This window comes from Pelodiscus sinensis, chromosome 6 (assembly GCF_052426305.1).
Source record: "Pelodiscus sinensis isolate ZL-2025 chromosome 6, ASM5242630v1, whole genome shotgun sequence".
NCBI lineage: Eukaryota > Metazoa > Chordata > Testudines > Trionychidae > Pelodiscus > Pelodiscus sinensis.
The window spans coordinates 94,058,674-94,084,742 of NC_143057.1; the positions used below are offsets into that span (position 1 = coordinate 94,058,674).

Sequence of the window (26,069 nt, forward strand, 5' to 3'; positions counted from 1 at the left end):
GAGTTCAAACCTAAACTTTTTAGGAAGTGCATCTATTTTGATTAATAAGTTTTGGTGGGAACATTTCTCAGGGCCAATAGGATATCAGTGTTTTCTTCTGAGTTCTAAGATAAAGTCCTTACTCTGCAGAATTTGCAGCAGGGACTTAGAACTCAACTCTCCCATATTCTAACCAAGTGCCATACTCACCCAGCTACAGAGTCAGTCTCTTAGCACTCACTCTTACAAACTCCTCTGGTTCAGATGTTCCACTTTGTATAAATTTTTAAATATTCAGAGAATCAATGAGAGACTATGTAGCCTGCTGGTCAGAGCCCTTGATAGGGATGTGAGATACCTAGGTTCAAGCACATGTCTGTATCCAGAACTTCAAAAGGCCTTTCAACATTTCAAAACCTCAATACAGTAGACTTCCGATAATCTGGAACCTATGGGACCTAGGTGGTGCCGGATTATCAGATATGCCGGAGTATCAGGAGGTACTATAAGCTGGTTATATGTATACAGAATATACAGGCAGTCCCCGGGTTAGGTCAATCCGACTTAAGTCGGACCCCTAGTTACGAACGGGGGGGGGGGGGGAACGCAGCTAGTGCGGGGTGCCTCCCCCACTGTCGCTGCCTCCGGCAGCGCGGGGGGCGCTTCCCCCCAGCAGACCAGGGAGACGCGGAGCTAGCGCCCCCCTCCCCCTCCCAGCAGACCAGGCTTTTCTCGCCGCTAGTCAGTTTCAGCAGTGGCTGAATCAGGACGCCTGGGGTAGAGCAGCTGGGGGGCTGCCGGGTTGGTCCCACAGCGCCGAGGTGCAGCGCTTCTGGACCAACCCAGCAGCACCCCAGCTGCTCTGCCCCAGGCGTCCCCAAGAGGAGCTGGGGTGCTGCCGGGTTGGTCCCGCTATGCCAAGGGTCGGCACTACCAGACCAACCCAGCAGCACCCCAGCTGCTCTGCCCCAGGCGTGTCCGATTCAGCCGCTGCTGGTCAGTTTCAACAGCGGCTGAATCTGGACGCCAGTTCCGACTTACATACAAATTCAACTTAAGAACAAACCTACAGTCCCTATCTTGTACGTAACCCGGGGACTGCCTGTACTGTATATAAAGTGTTCTTAACCCTTTTTATTGTACATACTGTATACAGCATACGGTAATGTTTTAGTTTTTTTAACCCCTTTTTACCCTTTTCGTACAGTTCAGCTGCTGCTGCTGCTACCTTGTGACTCATTTTTTGCCGAAGCTCACTCACTAGGCTCTTACCATTTTGATGCCAGACTATCAGGAGTGCCTGACTATTGGATGATGGACTATTGGAGTTTTATTGTATTTTTCACAAAACAGAATTCTTATTTTCTCGCCAGCCCTATACAAAATCCCTTTCTTATGTAATTTGGAAAATGTTGACCAATGTATAAAATGTTCATAATACATTAATTAATGTACTAAAAACCCAAATTGCTTCAGTGTTAACAGTGAAAATTTTGACGCCGACATGACAGACTTCATGCCTCTATTAGAAAAGTTTAATAATTTTGCCTCCTGACACTGTAACCTTATGCACATGTGTAACTTCTGCTCCTATGTAGTTCCACTCAAGTCAATGCAGCTATTCCTGTGATCACATTACATAGCTGCTGAAGCACTTGCAGCAGTCACAGGAACTAAATTATTATTATTATTTTTTTTTGGTCAAGAAGCCACATTTATGAAAATATTTAGGTACCTAAAGTTTCAAATAGATTCTTAGGGATATTAAAATTGTCTTAAGCAGATTAGGTGCCTAACTTGCATAGGAACTTTTCAAATCTCATTCTGTATCTATGTATAACTGTAGGCACTTTAATAGCTTTGTAAAATCTCACCCTATAACACTTCTGTTAAATTCAGCTCTGATACCCTATCAGTAACTTTCTTAGTATATAAATTTAGAGTTAATTTTAATCTAAAACTGCATTTGCACATTTTTCAAATTAGTTTCATAAAGCCTCAATTTGATTTAAATAAAAACACAAACATGCTCACCCATTTACTAAGATCAGTTACTTTAATCATCCTGATTTACACTGCTCCATAGATAAAGGGATTTCTAGAAGTGTTTTTTTAAATTGTGGTTTCCATATCAAAGAAACCAATTCCCCTATTTGGGGTAATATGAAATGTTAAAACCTCAAAAAATGAGAAGGCAGCATCTCCACCTCTTCTTCCCTACCCCCTTCTTAAAGAGTACCTCATATTTTAAAATATCTCCAGACCCTCTGTTGACAAACAGATGATTGAATTCAGTCATCCATTTTACAATGCATAGTTATTCCATACATGCAGTGTCACCTGGATATAACACATCAAAACTATTAACACTTAGAATTCCTTGCCCCTAATGCCTCAGTTCTATTTCAGTTTTTAGACTGCAGTCATTACCATATCTTTATGCCTTCCAGAGATGCATTAAGAGACATCACTAGCGTCAGCTGTGTATGATTCTTCCCCCTCCCTCTCCACCTCCTTTCCCTTTCTCCCCAGGGAAAGGGAAAGTTGCATGTGTAGGTTTTTGTTTTGTTAAAACATCTGTTTATTACAAGTCTGCTGTGCAAGACAAAGACCAAGTAATGCACCTTGTATCTAGAATGGAAGGTAGTGAGATTCTTATAATCTTGTTGGAAAAAGCAGTTTCTTGCAGCACACTGCTCTGTTTTGCCCAAGGAACAGAGATCTCCACCAGTCTTCTGCCCAGATGTCTAGGTGATCTTTTGGGAACTCTGGGACAATTCAGCACCTTGAGGAGAAGAATGAACACTGTGACTTAGAATTCACATTTTGCAGAAAGCGACTATAGTGAATGCAGGACAGGACGCATATGTGCATGGTGGCCATCTGAGGAGATGTGTTGCTGCTTCCTGAACTGATAGAATGTGCAGTGGTGGGCAAGAGGCTGCCAGCAGCCCCAATCTGGCCAAAGGCCACAACACCAGGACCCTTATACAGAGAGCAACTCACTCATTAAACAGCAGGCTGCTCTCTGGCCAATAAGAGCTGAGAAGTTTTGCAAGGCCAGGGAAAGCATGTGAAGACTTCTCCCTCTCCCCCACTCTTATGCCTGGAGCAGACCCCATGTGGAGCAGCCAGCTGACAGACTTCAGCAGAGAACCTGCCTCAGTAAGTGCCTCCCAGCCAGAGCCTGCCTCTGGCACCACATCTCCCCTCCACTCAGCCCAATTACCTGCCCTGAATCACCACCCAAACCCTGTGTCCCTTCCCCCCCTTTTCCCATGTCACAACTCCCTCTCAGACCCTGAATGATCTCCTACACCTCTCCCCCCCCCCAGACAGAAACCTCTCCTGCATCCCTATCCCCTCCCTGACACTGCACCCCATTCTCCCACCCCGGGACACCACCCAAATCCTCTGCACCCCCTTCTTTCAGGTCACAACTCCCTCAGACCCTGCACCCCCAACTAGAGCCCCTTCCCCAGACTAGAATCCTCTCCTACACTCTTACCCTTTCCTGGACTCTGCACCCCAAGCCCCCTGCCCAGGGCTGGATTGAGGGGTGGGCTAGCCGGGCAGCTCAATTTTCGTTTGGCCAACAGAAAGCGAGTCTGTTGGTGGCCAGCGAGCAGCAGCACTGGTCTGTCCCACGTGCAAAATCTGCCGCATGGGGCACACAAGAGGGGGCACCCAGAACCGGGACTGCACAGCCAACATCCCCGCATCCAGTGCACACCTGCCACGGGCTATGTGGTTCCCAGCTGCCCTGCGCTCAGCCTGGGGAGGCTGTGCCACGCTCCTGCTGATTGGGAAACCCTTCCTCTTTGCCCCAGCCCAGCTGGAGGGAGAAGCAGCCTCCCTGGGCTGAGCACGGTGCAGCTGGGCTGGAGCAAAGAGGAGCAGCTGGCCAGCTATGGTGTTTAGCCCAGGTGCACCATGCTTTACCTGGGCTGGAGCAGAGGAGAAACTGCCTGGTCAGCTGGCCCTGGTGTTCAGCAAAAGCAGAGGCTGCGCTGCGCTCCAGCTGATCAGGTGGCTTCTCCTCTGTAACAGGGAATGCAGAGTGGACAGTGAACTTTGTTTCCTTGTTCCTTTTTGCAGTTGCAGAATCCAGGATGTCAGACCACAGATGGCTCTCAGCATGGTACCCAGGCAACCAAGAAAGCTCAGAGCTGGGCCCAATGAGCCTCTTCTAAACATTTGCACTTCCTGATTGGTCAGAAGAGCCACTTCTATTACTTGAGCATAGCAGCAGCACAGTGGTTGCTCAATGTGTACTGTGCAGGCAGATGCACTTACCCTATTCTCAACAAACGCACACAAAATCAGATATCAGGAATGGCAATACACAAAAACCTGTAGGAGAACATTTCAATCTCCCGGGACACACAGTAGCAGATTTAAAGGTAGCCATTCTGCAACAAAAAAAACTTCAAGAACAGACTTCAAAAAGAAACTGCACAGCTATAGTTCATCTGCAAATTTAATACCATCAGTTTAGGATTAAACAAAGATTGTGAATGGCTAGCCAACTACAACAGCAGTTTCTTCTCTGTTGGTGTTCAGACCTCCACATAAGCTGCTAGAAGTGGGCCTCATCCTCCCTGACTGAATTGACCTCGTTATCTCTAACCTTATTCTTGATTGGAACTATTTTCTTATGCCTGTATATTTATACCTGCCTCTGGAATTTCCACTACCCTCATGACAAAGTGAGTCTTTGCCCACGAAAGCTTATGCTCCAATACATCTGTTAAGTCTATAAGGTGTCACAGGACTCTTCGTCCCTGTTCTCATCCTCACTCCAACCTCTGCTCTAGGCTACATCTGCTCTGTTATGCTTTTTGACCCAAGCTACACCTATGACTACCACTCCAGCTTTTGCTTTGTCTTCTGACAGTTCTGACCTTTGGCTTGGCCCCTGGGCCCTGACTTCTGCTTCACCCTTGGACAGGTGGCTGATCCTTGGCTCTTCACCTATCATTACCTGAACAACTACCACACAAGGGTCTGATTCAACCCATAGGAAAAAGCTGCCCATATCCCAGCAGCTTAAAGAGTCAGAGGAAAAAGTTTGGAAGGAGTCTGAAGACCAGAATTGAGAGGAGAGGTCTGTATGAAAAAGAGTATCTGCTTACAACGGTAGCAGATCGAACTCCAGAACTCTCTTCTGAGCTCCGGTAATGCTGTTCTGAATCACTTGACAGGTGTCTATATCATTTGTCAAAAGGCTTGCTTATCCCTAAGGGTATGTCTACACTTGCCCCCTCGTGCAATGAGGAGTAACAGTTAATTCGAAAGAAGGGTTTTAAATCAGACTACCACTTCTACACGCGGCGAGTTAAATCGGGCGACCAGCATTTTAAAATGGCGATCAGCCACAATTATGCTAATCAAGTGCGGGATATTTAAATCCCGCGCTTGATTTGCAACTTCAGAATGCTTCATTTGCCTCCCCAGTCTGAACTAGGGGCAAGTGTAGACATACCCTAACATACTGGGAGTATTGCCTCTACAGCAAGCCAAGCTCTCCTCAGATTGAAGGGGAAAATACCTATTTAATATTCTTGGTCTCTCGGTTACAGTCAGCTCAACTTTGTGCTCCTGTGTGAGACTGGCATTTTGAATGTTCTAGTTATCTTTTATTGCAAAATTGTAATACTGAACATACAGTATTTTGAGAAGCTTAGGTACATCAGCCAGTAACCTATTCTAAGTCAACAACCTTGCAAGTATGCCCTCTGCCCTTTTAGAAAAGAATCCTTAAATATGACAAATCTCTTGCTGTTTATGGACAGCATAGCCGAATAATTACCAAGTAGAGTAATTTAAAGCAATGTAAAGAACTTAGAAAAAATGGCTGTAGCCAATTTTAGTTCACTTTCTATTGTTCAGTGAACACGTTAAAGCTTATCCTCTGAAAAAGCAATTCTGAGGACTAAAGACTGCTACAGCTAAGCTTAGAGACTATTTCATGCAACACAGTGATGTAGCACTGTGCATTATTTTAGGAGATTTTCCACAGCTGTTCATTGTCTGAAAATCGAACTAGTCAACTAACTGAACAGCCCCCTCCCATTAATTCCCCCAGATAGTCAATAATACATGTTAAAAGGACACTGTCTAGATAAAGTCAGTTACACAAGTAACTTCTAGTATATAACTACTGTATATTTATTTACAACTTATTTTTTAAAATCTACTTGATCACCATTTACTCTGCCAGCCAAAATAAAGTTAATCACCTAAGGTTAGTGGATAAGTAGAATGATCAAATGCTGCCTCTCACTATTTGTGCAATGTTTAGTTTTTATACATCTTTTAGAGAGGGACTGATTACTGGTTCTTAACAGCATACTGCTGATATATTAGGGTTTCCTACACTTCCAAAAACTGCTACCAAGTTCCCTTGCCCTGATAAGTATTCTTCCCCCTCCAAACAGAAAAAATCCTGAAGTTAAATGTCAAATGAAAACATTAAACTCTGCAATTTTGAGCAAAACATACATTTTTCTTTAGAGTATTGCTGTTTGAGTATTCTATGAATGTCAAGGTATAGGGCAGGGAAAGAAAATTGCTACACCTTTTAAAGCTCTCTCTCAGATTAAACGATTATTCAGATACACACGACACATGTGATTTAAAGCAAAGAAAAAAAACAAAATTGTAGAAAAATTTAGTAAAGTGGCAAAGTACCAGGTACCATGGCTGTGAAGAGGAGAGAAAAAAGGTTATTAAAAAAGAGGACCAAATCAAAATTGAGATTCATAAGCATGAGGCACTGGTTATCCAGAAAGCTTTATTTACAAAGGATTCCAAAATAAAATTCACATTTTGAGGGAAGTGAGACAAGCACTATATAAGGATGGATGAAACATCTTTGTTTCATTTTTTTTTTAAGAAGGTGTTTGCATCACTGACTTCAAACTGAAGAACTGTAGGTGCATTATTGAGTTCTGAAACCTTAAAAGCCATCGTGTACAGGTTATTTTTAAAGAGGGAAAAATAATTCCCTGAACTTAAAAGCCACAACATATATCTGGAAACGTCAGTTTCCAAAGTATGTCAGATTTGCAACACTCCAGCTACCAGCTGCCTTGACAGTTGCGTGCCTTAAAAAGCAGTTTTTCTGCACCAAAGGCCTTTGTTCTATCCAAGAGCCAGCTCACCTTACCTCTGAAAGCCTCATGAACTTTTGTCAGCTGTTCATATGGTAAACAGCTGAGATGTATGGAAAATTCATTACTGCCAAATGAAAATTAGAGTAGGCAGAGAGTTCTTACATTTATCGTGAAGGATTTCTCCAAAGTACACATTGGAATTGGAAATACAATTTGAAAGGTTTTCATCTTCCACCTATACATGGGACTCAGTTTGAAGGCTCTCAACAGGCATGATAGCCAAATTAATTAACCTTTTGGTGCCAAAAAACAGGATCCCTGCTGATAAGTGCTAATGTGAAATGCAAGGATATTGGTAGAAAGAGCACTGAAGGACTCATTGGCACATAGGGGTTAATGAAGGTCTTCTTAGCAGTCTTGTTCCCACTCTGAGTACCAGCCTACTTAGTGTTTTACACAAATCTATTGCAATGACTAGATGTGTGCCAATGTTGAATGATTAATCAAGGGAAAAAGGGCTTTTATCATTTTAAATGCATTAGGGAAAAATCAAGGAATGTAATATGTTAGGAATGGAATGTTTTGAGTGGAACAGTTAAATGTCAAGTCAGAATAAGCAGATTCCTTTTAACCATTTGCATATTTCTCAGTCTTTATGACATTCTGCCAACATGGGTACAGATCTAGGTTTAGGAGATTTTAGTTTGGGTTAAAATTCAGTATCATGCTGCTTTGTTTGTAGTTTAGTTACAGCTGTCTGATTTTGACTCACATTTTCTATGGTGATTTCTGCACTTTGTTCAGTTGTTCTAGTTGTTTACAAAGAAATTATATTTATCGCAACATTTAGGTTAGTCACTTGTTTCTGCTGGCACTGAGTACATCTTCAAAATCCCACTGGTAATTCAATGAAGCTTGTTGTGTGAGCAATTTCTCTTAACATAATTTTGAGAAACGGGAGGGAAAGAAGGTTCTTCCTAACATCTTGTAAAGGATTTCTGCTAATCTGCCAGGAATGCATTTCAAACCTTTACTGGCTGAAGGATTTAATACACATTTGTGACTTGGTTATCTTAAGTGCAGATGGTTTCTGCTTTCAAGAGGAAACACTTTCAAATCCAACAAGATATTTCATGCCCACTTCCAAGTCAGGTGATCTGGCTTCCTCTAGTACAAAGATGGGCAAGAGAGCCTCCACAGGCTGAATCTGGCCCAGAAAGTGGGCTGATCCAGCCCAGGAACATTCTTCCACTCTCCCGCCCCCAGGCCTGGAGACAGGGGAGCATACAAAGTCTCCTTACCTGCCAGGTGCACATGGCACTTAGAGTGAAAAGCCAGCTGAAGAGCTGGCGGTTCACTCTAAACGCTGTGTGCCCCTAGCAGGGAAGGAGACTGCATGTTCTCAGAACCCCCAGATCAATAGAACTTGGGGGCGGGGGAGCACAGAAGTGTCCGGGCCCTACCCTTTCCACCTGAGGCCCTGTCTCTTCAGCCCAGGGCCACTTCAAAAGATGTGTGTTGTGGCCCTCCTAAAAATTATTGGCCGCCCCTGCCCTAGTACATTTTTAGTTACCTTTTCATGACGAAACAAAAGAAAAAAAATATGTAGCACTTTAAAGACTAACAAGATAGTTTATTATCTGGCCCTTGAAAGCTCATCACCTAATAAACTATCTTGTTAGTCTTTAAAGTGCTACATTTTTTTTTACCAAGATCAGACTAACACGGCTACCTCTCTATTACTTTTCATGATGAGGCAGCCATAGGAGTAGGTTGTTTTTTGGTTTGGCCTTTTCCTTTTATTGTTACTGCACGGAAATGAAGGGAGAGGAGGCTGACTGTGTGCAGTTAATACTTTCCTTCAGAGGCACTTTCTGCTCACACAAAAGGACCTCACTCCCATGATGGATCAGAAGGCATTCTTTGAAGCAGAGACTAGTTCTCATGATGCAGAATAAGTCACCCATCTTTACACCCAAAACACAGAACCTCAATGGAAGGAAAATGAGGCAATGAGAGGGAAATCATAGGATACTCCATAAGAGGAAAGTATCAGAGGAGTAGCCATGTTAGTCTGAATCTGCAAAAGCAGCGAGGAGTCCTGTGGCACCTTATAGACTAACTGAAGTGTAGGAGCATAAGCTTTCGTGGGCAAAGACCCACTTCGTCAGATGCATGTAGTGGAAATTTCCTGAGGCAGGTATAAATATGCAGGCCAGAATCAGGCTGGAGATGACGAGGTGGATCCAATCAAGGAGGATGAGGCCCACTTCTAGTAGCTGATCTGGAGGTGTGAATTCCAAGAGAGGAGAATTCACATCTCTACATTGGCTACTAGAAGTGGGCCTCATCCTCCTTGATTGGATCCACCTCGTCATCTCCAGCCTGATTCTGGCCTGCATATTTATACCTGCCTCAGGAAATTTCCACTACATGCATCTGACGAAGTGGGTCTTCGCCCACGAAAGCTTATGCTCCTACACTTCAGTTAGTCTATAAGGGTATGTCTATACTACCACCCTAGTTCGAACTAGGGTGGTAGTATAGACATACCCTAAGGTGCCACAGGACTCCTCGCCGCTTTTCCATAAGAGGAAAGGCTCTTCAATGAGAAGCTATGTTGTGGTTTTAGGTATTTATTCCCTAGTGTAGTGGCCTTTTTAAAAGCAGGGTGCCCTCTAAATTCATTAATTTAGCAAATTTTGCACATTTAGTAAGCACAATGGTCTATGTAGGCTGGGAATAACTACCTTATTTAGAATAGGTGGAAGGTACTAATGACCTGCCTTCATCATTTTTTGTCTTATGTCATTCTGGTGACCAAATCTGGATTTATTATCTGCTGGAATCTAAATTACACAAGAAGTAAGTTTTTCTAAGTTGCTAAATTAACGACTGTTAACACCAGTATGGACAATGCTCAGGAGGTATATCTTCCCAGGGGCACCTCAAGGAAATAACTTTGCTGAGCTCTCACAAAGCCAATGGAGCAGACTAATGGTAAGTCTCTATGGAAGCTGTTAGTGAACCCTCTGCTGGAAAGACTTAATTCAGATGCCATGAAAAGTTTTATATGACTGGCTGTCACTTAGAAGACTTTACTAGAGTTCTCTGCTTAACTTTCCAAAGATAAACTTGCATTAAAAAAAAAAGTCTATATACTGAGAGACAGCCGGAGATGAACCAGATCCGCCTTCCAACAACGTGGTATCTGACAGTAACTCTGAGCCCACAAGTCAACCAGTATCACAGGGTTTAAAACCAATAAGAATTTCTAAGGCTGTCAAGCAATTTAAAAAAATTAATGGATGTTAATCCCACAACTAAACATTCAATTGATTTATATATTTTTGGATGTTTTCTACATTTTCAAATATATTGATTTCTAGTTACCACAGAGAAAAGTATACAGTGATCACTTTATATTTGTATTACAAGTATTTGTACTGTAAACATTTTTCAATTCACCTAACAAGCACTGAAAGTTATCATGAAAGTTGAACTTACAAATGTAGAATTACATACAACTCCCTCCTCTGCATTCAAAAAACAAAACAATCCAAAATTTTACACCCTTCATGTCTCTTCAATCCTACTTCTTATTCAGTCAGTCAGTCACTCAGATAAATACATTTCTTTACATTTCTATAATGCTGTCTGCTTCTTGTTTACAATGTAATCTGAAAGTGAGAACAGGCATTCTCATAGCACTGCTGTAGCCAGCTTTCTAAAATATTTACAAGATAGATGTGCTAAGGATTCATAGGTCCTTTCATGCTTTAACCATCATTCCAAGGGATATGTACCTATGCGGATAGCAGGTTCTGCTCAACAACAATCCAAATCAGATTTCACCATCAGGTTGATTTTCTTTTTTGGTGGTTTAGGTTTTATAGTTTCCACATCTAAGTTGCTCTTAAAACTTCTGAAAGCATGCTTTACTCCTCGTGCTGTCCAAAATCTGAGGGACTTCAGATTCTTACATTTTAGGTCGAGTGTTGTAGCTATCGTTAGAAATTTCACATTGGTACCTTCTTTGTTTTGGGACTGCAATCTGCAGTGAAAGTGTTCTTAAAATCAGTGTGTGCTGGGTCATCATCTGAGACTGCTATATCATTACATGGCAGAATATGGATAAAACAGAGCAGGGGACATACAGTTCTCCCCAAAGTATAGCCACAAAATTTAATTACTTTTTAAAATAAGCATCACCAACACAGAAACATGGCCAAAGCATGAAGGAGCATACAAATGTTTGCAAGACATTTACATACCAGGTATGCTATGCTGGCTACCAAAGTGCCATACAAATACCTGTTCTCACTTTCTTGTAACACTGTAAATAAGAAGCAGTGTTATCTTTTGTAAATGATTGGCTAAACAAGCAATAGGACTGAGTGGACTTGTTGGCTCAGAAGTTTTAGATTTTTAGCATAATTAGGTAACAAAAACCCCTTTATTTGTACGTTGTTCTTTTAGAACAAAGATTGCATTACTATACTTGCATAAGGGCAAACTGAAAAATATTTTTTATTTATTTTTACAAATATTTGTAATTAAACATACACTAATTTCAGTTACAAGACAGAATATAATACAGTAGACTTGCGATAATCCAGAACCTTTGGGACCTAGATGGTGCTGGATTATCGGATATGCCGGACTATCAGGAGGTACTATAAGATGGTTATACACACACACACACACACACACACACAGTATATAACGTGTTTTTAACCCTTTTTATTGTAGCACAAGCACTGTCCAGCATCACACAATGGCAGTGGCAAACTGACTCAGTCCTGTTTGATTTTGCTTGGTCCAGCTGCTGCCACGTGACTCATTTTTTGCCGAAGCTCACTCACTATGCTCTTGCCATTTTGATGCCAGACTATCAGGAGTGCCATACAATTGGATGCCGGACTATTGGAGTTTTACTGTACATATAAAAATTATTCAGCATTTTGGATGTTTTTCTATATTTTCATATAGTACTGTGTAACAGTGACCATTAAAATGCCATTTTTTGTTTGTTAATCATGTGAGTTGAATGACTAAAATCATGTGAGTTGAATGACTAAAATAACAGCCCTAACACTTTCTGTACTTGTTACATTGTCAGTAGGTCAAAAACTAAACAAATAGTAAGTCATTTAATAGTTACAGGAGGGGAAAAAAATCTGTCTGCTCAGTTCATTTATCAGTCTTAGTAGGTTACTTTATCTGGAAGCTTTTTACCTTTCCTGTGTAAGGCTTGGGTTGATACTAAGTCTGATGATGCTTTATTGAGGAACAGAGACACTGTCAACTTTCAAAAACAAAAAGCCTATCTGAAGTTTTTACCTCTTCTTGCAAACATCCAAAATTATTGTGTCTACATGTTTTCTTGTTTGTTTATGTAGGTCACTATACTTTGTATATAGTTAATTTTATTGTTCTACAGTACAATGATTCAGTTTTCCCTGAATGCCTGCCTGCTACATAACGAGGGAAGGTAAAATGTCATTGTAAAACTACACAAATTAGCAGGAAAATGAGAGAGCAGAGAAGGTATCTGAAGCTATTTTTTAAATGGAAGACTTCAAGTTGGTGTTCCTTTAAAACAGCCAACCTTAAATAAATCCTAATAGCTGCCATACATATACTCAATATCAAGCAGATATAATAGTCCTAAAACATGCATTTATGGAAAGAGAAATTAGTAAACCAGCCTGCCAACTCTGTGTCATGATTAAGTGGGATAGTAAAGCTCTTTAGCCTCATCTCTCAACCAAAAAAAAAAATAAATAAAATAAATAAAATAAAATAAAAAAAACATTTGGTTAGAAACCAAGTACACAGTAGCATGTACGGTTGGCAATAGCAACACCCTTCACAGAAGTTAGACAAAAGGAGCTAAACTGTTCCAGAGGGGCTAGTGATGATTCAAGCTTCCCACAAGCAAAGGACAGAAAGAAAAGGTACACTGGCAAACAAGCCATAGTTATTCTAGGGGCTATGGCTGCAAGTTTCTCATACAGGCCTGCAAGGGAGTCAATGTAGAAGCCCAGGAAGAGCACCAGCATGTGTGAGTGACCCAAATCAAGCTCACATAATACCAGATGGCAATGCACACAGACATGGGAAGGGAGCCCATCAGGAGGTCTCACCTCCCACACTACGAGAGCCCAGGTACACAATGCTGTGCAGGATAGTGCAATGTCTGGGCCATGCCTCTTCCTCACCCCTCCCTTGGTGCACCAAAGAGCAGATTCTGTGCGCCACATGTGCAGATAAAGTGACTGACAGGTTCTTACACAAGGAACAAGAGGGAAGCCAAGCTTCTGATGCATTCCACCCCATCCAGCCTTTAAGCTTGGTTTTCTATTGCTTATTAATCTGAATTGGATTACACAACTTTTGCTTCTATACCATATATTTTACACATATTCTATCTAACTTGCCTTAAAGAAGCAGACATCATAACATACTATGCCCGTTATACAACATTTTGTTCAAGCATTATACCACTTTGAAATGTAGTGCCTCACAAAGCCATTTTAGAGTCTCGATCTTTGCATCAAGTGCTCCGTTTACAAATTAATAAGATTTTCCCTTGTTAGTTATGCTGGGTTGTTTCTTTCTCATGCATTACTTGCAGTAATGGAGATCCTGAAAGTAAAGTAATGCCTCTGTTAGACCTTTGTACCCTACTGCCTTCAGTATGGTTGCAGAGGAGCAACTGATCAAAGTACAATGAACAGTACTGTTGATGCACAAGGATAAAGAATCCAGCTAACTCTGAACTATACTCCTGCAGGGCTAACAGGAAAAAAAAAAAAAAAGTTGTGACCATGTATTTTATCAGAGACATGAATGATTATATACATGGAACATATCAGTCTAAGGTGATGCCCATTTTTACCTGGTCACATTTCAAAGCAGAAATGGACCTCAAAGAGCAAAATTATCTTGAAAAAAACCACCAAAAAACTTCCGTGTGGTGTGGGAAGATTCAGTAGCACCCTACAGAAAGAAACTATAGTTGTGCTTACACATTGGGATGAGAGAATATTCTGTTTGGATCTCTCTAGTCTGACACTCTTGGTACCTGACCAATGCCAAACCAGAGAATTTGCCAAACCATGGGAGGTCAATATTGTATAGCAGCATTACCAACACTTCTACTGCTTGCTGGGCCGCTCGAAGACATTTAGGAGTAAACTAGAGCTAAACAGCACAGTGGCTGTAAACACATTTTATTGGACCACGAGAAACTTGGCCACATGCATGGTAAGTGGTCCTGCTTTGGGCAGGGTGCTGTATACGACCTCTTGAGATCTTTCAGCCCTAGGATTCTATGATTTTATCTAACTAAAATCATGCTGGACCACAGATGTTGCTAAATCAGAGAAGTTCAACCTATATTGTAGTCTTGCCTTTGCCACAAAGAATGGGAAATGTTGGGAAATTAAACAAGGCAAATAACCAGTATTTGTATTTTCTGACTGCACAAAAGCTACAGCTTTTGAAGAAACCCAGAGAACTGAAGGTGAAAATTCACAATACACAGATAAAAATGAGTGTGCATGACATATACCCTGCCTCTCTCTCCCCCCCGCACAACTCAAATGCCTGCCTTCTGCAGTGGTTGATTACTCTAATTCCCCAGAGCTACCAAGGTAATCTGAAAGGACAAGAGAAAACCATTTCTATAATTTCATGTGAGAAGTTCACACATGAGCCAGAAGGTATTATGCCACACACACTTCAAATGTTACAAGAAATAATTACTACCTACGAGTAGAGTAAACCACACGTAGTGATCATTCCGGTGGTGCAGAGCCTCCAATGCTTGGCTCTGGAGGGAGTGATTAATAACTAGACTTACTGGTTATTTGCTTTAAGGCAAAAGTGTACTAGGCACATGCTATGCACGTCAAAGAATTATACACACCTTCCCTACTCTTATAATATTCAATTCGTTTATGACCCAAGCACTCTGAGAACTCCTAAGTGATGGATTATTCTTAAAAATATATAAGTACCAGTTATAAGTTTTTGTAGATGTAATTATACTGGTAAAAGCCATGCTGTAGATACAGTTATGGATCTAGATCAACTACTCCTGATTGTTGTTACTATGTGGAGATAAAACACTTCTATGTCTGCTCCAAAAAGAAGGCACCGTAAGGAGAAGGGAGAACCAGTCAACCAGCTTTTATTCCCAGTCACTATTATCATTAGGGCTTTTAATATACACAAGGACATTGACTGAACCAGCTGCTTCCTGAAAAGACTGCATATTTGGATAACCCGGAGTCCATCATCACTAAAAGCTACTGCTTGCCCGGTCATAATCATTGTGAGAGTTCAAGGGAAATGCAAATGTTAGAGGCTTCTACAGGAATCTGCAATGGTCAGTTGTGAACCTAAGGCATTTGAGATGAACAGAGGAAATAGCTGTGCACAGGTGGACACACTTTGCTATACAAAACAAAGGAATTCTAGATAGTCCACAAATTGATTCATTCATTGAGTTTCAAAAGGGGCAATAATGTCTTGTATCTTTGGTGTACTTTAAAGAACACTAAATGGCCTGGACAAGAACAGGAAAGTAGCAAGATTATCAGTAACATAGCACACAGTCTGAGGATGGAGAGATGGCAGAGGACACAAAGAAGTGTTAGGAATTTTGGGCTTGTCTCTCCATTTCATTGAAACTCTGCTCAGAGAGCAAAAAAGAGGGAGGACTCACAGGGATCGCAATGCTATGGCTTCTCTATTCAGAGCCAGCTGGACCCACCACAAAAGTTAAGGCTGATGTAGGCAGTGCTAACTTATATCAATGGAGGATCAGGAATAGCAGATATCCACTGCCATGTTCTCTACCCTAACTTCCCTACCCATGGCCTACCTACAGAAGATTAGAGAGAAGAAAAGCCTGGCGGCTAGGATTACCGTATATTCCGGCGTACAAGACGACCTCTGAAGTTAAAAAACATCCCCCAAAAATCGGGGGTCTTCTTGTACGCCGGATGCCCCGCCGCCGGAGCCCCTCCGCGGCTTTGAAAGCCTCGGGGGAAGCCGGCGGCGGGGCATCCCAGGCGCGCATGGGCTGCCCCCCCGCCGGAGCCCCTCCGCGGCTTTGAAAGCCTCGGGGGAAGCCGGCGGCGGGGCATCCCAGGCGCGCATGGGCTGCCCCTCCGCGCGGAGGGGCTCCGGCGGGGGGGCAGCCCATGCGCGCCTGGGATGCCCCCCCGCCGGCTTCCCCCGAGGCTTTCAAAGCCGCGGAGGGGCTCCGGCGGGGGGGGGGGTCAAGCCCAGGCGCTCCTGGCGGCTTTGCTCCCGGTGCCTCTGGTCTGCTGGGGACCATCTCCAGCAGACCAGGGACACCGGGAGCAAAGGAGGCGGAGGGGCGCTGGGGTATAAGATGAAACCCTATCTTTTAATTAAAAAAGATAGGGGGTCGTCTTATACGCCCAGTCGCCCTATACGCCGGAAAATATGGTAAGTCTGAGGTTACAAAGAGACTACTGGGGATTGAGGCATGACCAATGCTGAGACAGATCTTGTGAGAGAGAAGGAGGCAGAAGATGAAATGAAGATTTGGACAGGCAGAAAGGGCTGGAGAAAAAAAAAAAAGAGGGGGGACGCGCAGGGCAATAAGAAGATAGAGCTGTGGAAGAAGTAAAACCGGAAAGAGAAGAAAAACTGATGTTGGTCCCTTAACCTGTGTAATGTGCAGTAATGGACAGATACAAGGCATGACTTTTGCGGGATTAAAAACAATTTACTTGCAGGAATTCTAGCAAAACCCAGACATTAAAATGTCGGTAGGTGTTTGTCTTTTTATGTGATAAAGCAATTCAACTTAATAACTAATTACAAAACAAACCTTAAAATGCCAGGCTCTTTACAGGACTTAGAACTGAGATTTTATAAAGTCTGTTTTAATAGCAGGCGGGGAAATGCATCCATACACAAAGTCTTTGTGACAGTTAAGACCTTGCTCTCAGCAAAACAAAATAAAACTGACGCATGGTTGCTATTACCTTTAAGTTTAGCAAAACTTTTTCTGAGTTCCTTTCTACCTTCTAAACTCAACAAGTTTTTATTTGATAATACAGAAACACACTTCCAGCATTAGAGAGTGAAAAGGATCTGAATGAGACATCTGCAGGAGTAAAGAATCCAAGCAACTGCTTCCTCTTCCCCCTGGCAGCTTTCCCCCAAGTATGAAGTAAGCTCATCCACAGTAAAAAGTGGATTCCCCTCACAGTGCCCTTATACATAACATTCTTCCTCTATTTTCTTCTCCCAAAGCCTTTGCATGGTAATGGTCTTGGGTGGATGCCCTGTACTTTCTGTGCATAAAGCTTTTGAATGTGAGAGAGTAAGACACCCAATCAGTGAATACTTTGAAGCGACTGTCTAGGAAGGAATACTATAGAATGGGATCTAGGGGTCATAGTGAATCACAGATTAAATAGGAGTCAACAGTGTGATACTGTTAAAACAAAAAACAGAACAAAAAACCCACAAACATGATTCTAAGATTCATTAACTGGAGTGTTGAGAGCAAGACACAAGAAGTAATTCTTCCACTCTAATTAGACCTCACTTTGGAGTACTGTGTCCAGTTCTGGACACCACATTTCAAGAAAAATGTGGAGAAATGAGAGAAGGTCCAGAGAAGAGCAACAGAAATGATTAAAGATCTAGAAAACACGAACTATGAGGGAAGACAGAGAATTGGGCTTGTTTAGTTTAGAAAAGAGAAGAGAGAGGGGACATGATAGCAGTTTTCAAGTATCTAAAAGGGTATTACAAGAGTGAGAAAAAAATGTCCTCCTTGACCTCTGATGATAGGACAAGAAGCAATGGGCTTAAATTGCAGCAAGGGAGGTTTAGGTTGGACATTAGGAAGAACTTCCTAATTGTCAGGATGGTTAAACACTGGAATAAGTTGCCTAGGGAGGTTGTCAAATTTCCATCACTGGAGATATTTAAGAACAGGTTAAACAATCATCAGGTATGATCTCCATGGTCCGTAGTCCTTGGTACTTCTGTGAGGGCACAACACTGGACGTGATGACCTCTGAAGAATTCTAACTCCTCTGGAACGCTCGTTCCATATTAAAAACAAAAATAAATGAGGAACTCGTCATTGATGATTTCTTCCATCCTTCACCTAGCTCTCACATGGTACTGGAGTTCCCTTCTCTGACACAGTCTCTGCAGCCACCCTCTCGTTCTTCAACCTCCTCCATTCCTTTCCTTGACCAGACTCCATCTGGTCACAGCATCATAACACTCCTGCGCCCTCCCTTCCCCCAACCCTGAGCCCCTCATACATCTGAAACCCCTTCCCTGAGCCCCTCATAACCCTAAATCCCCAAAATCCTGCATTCCCACATTTCCAGACTCCTGCACTCCAACATCCCCAGCCCCCTGCTGTAAGATTGACAGAAGACAGCTGAATGCATCCATGAAGCTGGATTTGATCAGTTATGATGTAAACTTCAAATACATGTGCGAAATGATGCAGCAGAAGTCACATTAAATAAAGACTGCTATTATTAATCATTATGTCAATTATCAATAATATTAAGTTGTATATTTTCAGTCATGCAAATGGGTATTCTTATACAGCTCTTTGTGGACCACTTGTTCTGAATGTTGATGTAGTTTGGCTCTTCTGTTTGAAAAGATTGTGGACCCCTGCCCTATCTCTATTCCCCCAACCTTGTCCTCGGTTTTTTCCCATTTTGATACCAGCATCCCATCTGATCCCCTTCTGTCCTGTTTCTTTGCCTTACAGTGCAGGTCCCAGTTCATTGTGGACCCCAATCATATTTTTGCCCAACCCCACACACTAGTATAGGACCCCCCTGTGCTTCTCAAGGCCATAAGCAATGTTTTGGTCTGTTTAAGACTAGCACCAGCTTTGATCTACAGCAATGGATCAGCTCTCCTACTCATGAAACAGGCTTGGGGGAGGAGGAATGGGCATTGATCCTGTCTTCACTAAACATGGAAGGAATACTCTTTCCATTATTGCTTCCTCTTCTGACCACCGCATCGCCACCATTTCTCACATCCCTACCACCTTTTCTTTTTGTGGCTTTCAGTCCTTTGGTATTCATGGATTCACCTCTGCTCTCTTTCTCCTCACTCATGGACTAACTCTTGTGCTCCTCTCCCCATCTTAATGCTAGCACCACCATCCTGATCATAACGTTCTATGTTCTTATTCTGATGCTGCTGAGCAACTCCAGCAGAAGTCCTGCAATCCTCTGGACTTCCCCACTTCTCTCTCAAACTATTCACTCTCTCCACCTCATCCCTTCATGATGAAACACCTCAAACATGCGGTTTACTATTGCTGTCAGAAATGCCTTTCTTCCCATTCTGTTTTTGACCCTGGATCTCATGTCCACTCTACACTCTGCTGAAACTAAAGTCTAACTTCCTGGCCAACTTTCAGGGCTGTAATCTAATCTAATGCACCCAAACCTCTCAATGATTATCATTTGACCACCCCTTGAAATTCTGACTTGCATTAGTTTTTGTGGTTCTCCATCCATGTCCCTAATCACCATCAGCATCTGATTTCGAGGGCACATCCTCATCCATCCCATTTCTGTTTGTCTTCCTTAAGGCTCTATCCTTATGACTTTATCCTTATGTCTTCTCCTTGTCTTAAGTGCTCTTCACTACAAGCATGGCTTTAACTACAATTTTTATGATGACTCACCATGTCCATTGTTACCGATTGGAAGTCTCCTTTTATCCAACATAGCATCTCATTCTGACATCCATGAAGAGATATCACATCTTAAACAGTCCAAGGCCAAAACTAAGCCCTTGATATCTTTTCTCTAACCTTTATCACTGGACAGCCCCACCATTCTACCAATCGGGGTGGGGGGGGGGGAGGGGAAGGGATCATCAGCTGGGTACCATCTTGGACTCTGCCCTCTTACTGAATCCACATTCAAGATACTTTGAAGTCTGTGCTTTTTCTTACACAACACCTCAAAATACAGTCTCCCTTTCTATCCATGCAACCTGAACTCTTGCCCAAGCCCTTATTTCACGTATCAACCTCCAATTTTCTGTCCTCAACTGTCACCTTACTTCGTTCAATCCTGTTGTGAATGCTGCTGGCCATATTGTCTGTCACTGATCACATAAGCCTCCTCTGGGGTTCTTTGCTCTTCACCGCCACATCCACTAAAACCTTTCCAGCTTCACTTGAAAGCACCATCTTTATTTAGTCTGACCCCATCTGATGTAATAAGCTACTAAGAGATAAATCCCATGCCTTCTGTCCAACTTTTCTGTCCACTATTCTGTCAGCTTCTCCCTTACATAGCTCCATACTTTGCCCCATGCTACCTCTAAAAGGGTAAATTAAAAAAGCAATGATTTTTTTACTTAAAAAAAAAAATCAATAGCACACTAAATTTCTCATTTAAAAGTAACAGTTACAATTAAATCAGAAACATAATACACATACACTTACGGTCTCTCAAAATGAATTAGTTCCTCTAGTCAACTATTGCTTCTTGAAAGTTCTGGGCTTTGAATTTGTCCCTCAGCAAACTAACATATGCAAAGACAGACCTGTTTCTGTTCTGTGCTTATGTGGTGGTGGTGGACTTAGGCAAGCATGGCATGGGAGTTAGTTAGACAGTATCTAAAGAGAAACAGTGTATAGGAAAGGATGGAAGCATAGAAAGGAAAAGTGGAGTGAACTGGAAAGAAAGAGGGAAGACATTCAGCAAACACACCTTCCGCTATTTCCCCCACACTTCTGTCATGAATTCAAGGTATAAGAGATACCCTATCTGGAAATATTTTGAAGAAATCCATTCCCTGGGTAAAAAAGGAAAACCTGTCAAGTGTAAGCAATGCAATATGATTATGTAGGGTTTAGCAGCAAGAATGAATCGTAAGGAAGACTGCTTATTGGGAAAAAATATATATGATGTGGATCAACTTTGCAACGTGCCATTCTTCAAAACTCTCTCTATACCTTTTAGTACAAGTGTGATTTAACAAGCAAATTCCCCAGCTATTTGCTATGCTGGATGTTGCTAGGGGGAAAAAAAAAAAAAAAAAAAAAAAAAGTTTAGCTTAGCTAATCCTTTTGGTTTGTTTAATTAGTTAACTAGGTTTACAATCTATTACCCAAGTATATACAGGCAGTCCCCGACTTACGAACTTACGAACGGGGCTTTCTTGCCCCGGAGCTCACAGGCAGCGGTCAGCCACCTTGACCTCTGGGGCGAGAAAAGCTGCTCCCGGTGCCCCTGGTCTGCTGGGGACCGTCTCCAGCAGACCAGGGGCATCGGGAGCAAAGCAGCAGCCCCGGCAGACCAGGGGCACCGCGCTTTGCCAGAGCAAAGCCTCAGAAGCGCGGGACCCCGCCATGGCTGCAGGTTTGCTCGCGGTGCCCCTGGTCTGCTGGGGACCGTCTCCAGCAGACCAGGGGCACCATGAGCAAAGCGGGTCCCACACCAGAGCAAAGCCTCAGCAGCGAGGCACCCCGCCACTGCGGCTTTGCTCCCCGTGTCCCTGGTCTGCTGGGGGGGGGGGGGGGGGGGAGGCGCAGCTAGTGTGCTCCCCCCCCCCCCCAGCAAACCAGGCTTTTGTTGTGGACCCTGGGGCAGAGCAGCTGGGGCGCTGCCGGTAGGTCCCACAGCGCCGCTCTGGGCACTACTGGACCAACCCGGTAGCACCCCAGCCCTCTGCCCCAGGCGTCCTGATTCAGCCGCTGCTGGTCAGTTTCAGCAGCGGCTGAATCAGGACGCCTGGGGCAGAGCAGATGGGGTGCTGCTGGGTTGGGCCAGTAGCGCCGAGGAGCCGCGCTACTGGAGCAACCCAGCAGCACCCCAGCGGCTCTGCCCCAGGCGTCCCCAAGTCAGCCGTTGCTGAAACTGACCAGCGCTGACTACAGGAAGCCCGAGGCACAGTTGCTCTGCCCCGGGCTTCCTGGAATCAGCGGCTGATCAGTTTCAGCAGCAGCTGACTTGGGGTTCTTAAGTTGAATCTGTATGTAAGTCAGAACTGGCGGTCAGTTTCAGTAGCGGCTGAATCTGGACGCCAGTTCCGACTTACATACAGATTCAACTTAAGAACAAACCTACAGTCCCTATCTTGTACGTAACCTGGGGATTGCCTGTAGTACAGAAAGCTGCAGTAATAGAGTTGCCACTGTTATTTTCTTATTTTATATTATACCAGTGGACTGCACCCCATGCTCACTACACTTGCCAATCTCCCTCCGAGTGTGAGAGCGTGATGATAGTCTGTCGCTGTCAGGAAAAACTTTTGTTTAGAGAGAGAGATAATACATGCCTCTTATTTTGGAACATCATGGTCACAGACCACAATAGTTATCGTATAAGTCTATTCCCTATTTTGCTTCAGCATAAAACTCAACTTTCCCAAAGGAACACCACCCTATACATGTGTTCAATGGGGCTACTCCACAATTAAGTGTTCTCGAAGCACAGACTTTGCTTTTTGGGTAACCTGGACTCAGATCAGCATTTAAAAAAAAAAAAAAAAAAAAAAAGACAGTGGGAGTGGGGAAGATGAGAGCTACTTGTAGACGTGTTAAGGATATGGACACTGTACATTTAGTGTTCTGAGGACTTGTCTGTTGGGAGTCAATATTTGAAAATTAAAAAGTTTAAGGACAACCTTCAGACAGCAATTCTGGAGACTGGTCCCGTTGCAAATGTGAAAATATTTTATGTAACATTTAAGATGTAGTTGAATAAAATATAAGTGCTATTGTTTGTGTAGGATTTAGTTCTTACCATTCCTAATGTACTGCTGCTGCATCTGCAGGTTGGCACAAGTAATGCATATTATGTACTATTTCCTAAATTAATCAAAAATATTTTATCTACAAAAATTCACACAAAGTATATTTTCTTAGATGTTGTAAAATGCTGTACTGAGCTGTAAAGTGACATGTTTTAGTGATTAGATTGCCACCATTTTTTGAAGTGTGAAGTAGTATAAGTTTACATCTCTTTTTTTAAATATCAATTTAAATCACCAAAAATCAATCTACCCTGCTACTTATCTATGCAGATAATGCTCTGATAAAAATCATAACAGCCACATCTTGTCCTTCTTAAGAATCCTTGGGTACTGTGATGGAAGAGCTACCCTGCCGATCATGGCTGGACATTTTCCCACTCCTTATCTGTACGTATAACGACAAAAAATAAACAGTACTTAAAACTAGTAAAGTTGGACATTCCTTGCTGAATTTCTTTACTTATTTTATATCCCCCATTGCCTATTGATTTGTCTATAAAGCTTTTCGAGGAAGGGATTTCTCCAAGTTTGTGGAGGGAGCTGTTGCACAGTGCCACTCACCACATCAATTGGATCTTTGGGATAGGGATATAAAATTACAGTTAAAAAGTTCACCAGTTAAATGTTAAGTTTAACCAGTTAACAGAACCCTACAAGCTGCTCCAGAGTAGGAGCAGACTCCCCCCCGCCCAAATGGCGTGGCTAGCCCAGGTGGGCTGGAGCAGCCCCCTGCCTGCGGTGTAGCAGGCCCAGCTGGCTAGGCACTGGTTAACCGGTTACACATGTACACATGCTCTTAAGGCAGGTGTTCTCAAACTTTCTGATACAGTGACCCCCCTCTAAGTTGCTCGCGACCCACAGTTTGAGAAACGCAGCCTTAAGGCAATGCTTACCAGTTAACCAGATACCCCTTTACATCTGTACATTGGGCACTACAATCATACTTACTATTCAAAATAAACAAGAATAAATTAGATAAACAGGGTGGGAAACAACATTCTCTGTTTTCTCTTTACAGTTTTATTTTAAGTCATTCACCCCAACCTGCTGAGAAAGGAGATGAACATAGATCTGACTGCAAAAAGCTTGATGTCAAACACAAGGACGAATGGAGTTAATGGTTTTGTTTTAACAACTTCAACAGTGACTGTAGCTCAGTACAAGTTTTGGTTTTGCTTCTGATAAGCTATAGGTATATTTGGCCATCAAATCACAGTGAAGTTAAACTAAAATTAGTAAGTTATGAAGGGCAGGAAAATAGGCTTATTCAATCCAACTGTGGTTCTGCAAATAGAAACCAAAAAAGCAAAGACATGTTACTTTATGTTTATAATCTAAAACCGTTTTTATGGAGTTTGCATTGTGGGGTTTCCATTGTGCAGTTTGCAGTCTTTTCAGTGTTAAAAAGTCTGTTTTATGCTTTTTAACAAAAAAATCTAAGCTTCTAGTTTCTTTGTGGTCCCTTTTTCCATTTGGCTATCAATTGTAGATCAACGTTGCCCCTCATTCAATCCAGCTCTTTGTGGGATCTTTGAAATTAATAGGTTCCCCCTCTCTGATCACTTCTTACCACAGATAACACTACTCACCCCACACACTAGAGACAATTAGTTATGAAAGGTCCAACATGTCACTACCTTTTTCTTCCAACTCCCATCCCGCAACAATGGTTTAACTCCTAAATCTCTCTGTTCCTGCCCTCATGCCTTTAAAATACTACTGTCAAGTCATATAGTAAGAACTGTAAAATAACAGTTCTACCTGACAGGGTTTAGTAATCAGAATAGTTTTTTATACATTTTAATAGCACAAACCAAATCATTCCCCTGCCTCGCACTTGCCTTATGTGATCAGGCTAAATCAACCATCTGATAAGTCTGGCTTCCCATTACCAGTCACTGACTGCCATTTCTGCCTAACTAACATGTTCAGCTAAAGTAGCCTGAAATGAACGCACCAGTTTAATACTGATCAGTACCGTATCACTTGACATACAATGCCTGACCATACAAAAAAAGCTAATATTGTAAATGTTTTTATTTCCTGTATCCCTCTGTACTAACAGGCACTAGAGTGAAAATGATGCATCAACTTTCATTATAACCTAGCTATACCAAGTTTAGATGTCAATCCAAAACATAATCAACTTGATACTCTAAACTAAAGGCAGTAATTACAGTCCTTCTGTGAGGTTCCGTTTACAATCCAAATCAATAGAAGAAATGAACTAGTTTTTGAAACTACAATAAAGCCAACTATCCAAGTAGGTATCAAACATCTTTTATTTTAAAGTATTAAGATTAATGTACTGAATGAAGTAGTACATTAAGCAAAATACTGTATGTACATCGCCAACTTTCCCTATTTCTGAACAGTGGATTCAGCAGGATGGGTCTTAAGTATAGAGATAGAAGATATTTTAAAAGTAGTGTTTCTCTGTGCAAGTTTGGTTAAAAACATTAATTTATGTTTTAACAAAGTCACTTTCTCTCACCCTCCCAATAGATCAATGAATTATGTCCCTTAGATATTCAAAAGGAGGTAAGTACCATATTACAATTACTACTTTATAAGAACTCAGTAGCTTACTGTAGTACTTGTAATAAACCTTCAATGATTATTGCCTTTTCTAAACAAATTTGCAGGGAGAATATTTGTAGACACATGTTGAATAAAGATTGGTTGACTAATGAACTGTTAACATGTCATTTCTTCCACCATCATTTCTATTGAGAACTGCAGGTTGGGAAACGTGTCTGAAGCTCTAAAATCATAAAATTGTAAAATAAGCTAAAACACACACCATTTGCATTTACTTCACACTAACGTAATATAAGCCAAGTTACTTATTGCTTAATATGCATTGATTCTATATGAACTGGTCAAACTATCAGGCCTAAATCTAGAGATTAAAAATCACAGCAGTTACTTTAGGAGAAATAGGAATGTTAATCTAATTATTTCAGACATAAGAAACCAAATATCCAACCTTAAAAATATGAAAGACACAACCTACACCAATTGTTCAATACAAGTGTGCACGTGCACACACACACACACACACACACACACACACACACACACACAGCAGACGGTAATTTCATTATTTTTCAGGCTTTATGAAACAGTTTTGCCAGTTATTTAAAT

The 26,069-nt window shown here is 42.1% G+C and overlaps 1 protein-coding gene across 2 annotated transcripts in view; it reads right to left on the minus strand.

The window, feature by feature from the left end:
• ZSWIM6 (zinc finger SWIM-type containing 6) overlaps positions 1-26,069 on the minus strand; it is a 183,996-nt gene that overhangs the window by 148,179 nt on the left and 9,748 nt on the right. Inside the window, exon 1 of one of the 2 annotated variants that reach the window (XM_075932864.2) lies at positions 2,604-2,734. The exons of the other annotated variant lie outside the window; for it this stretch is intronic. The gene's annotated coding sequence lies outside the window, so the exon portion shown is untranslated. Of the gene's footprint in view, positions 1-2,603; positions 2,735-26,069 lie in introns of those variants that run through there. 2 annotated transcript variants of the gene reach the window in all.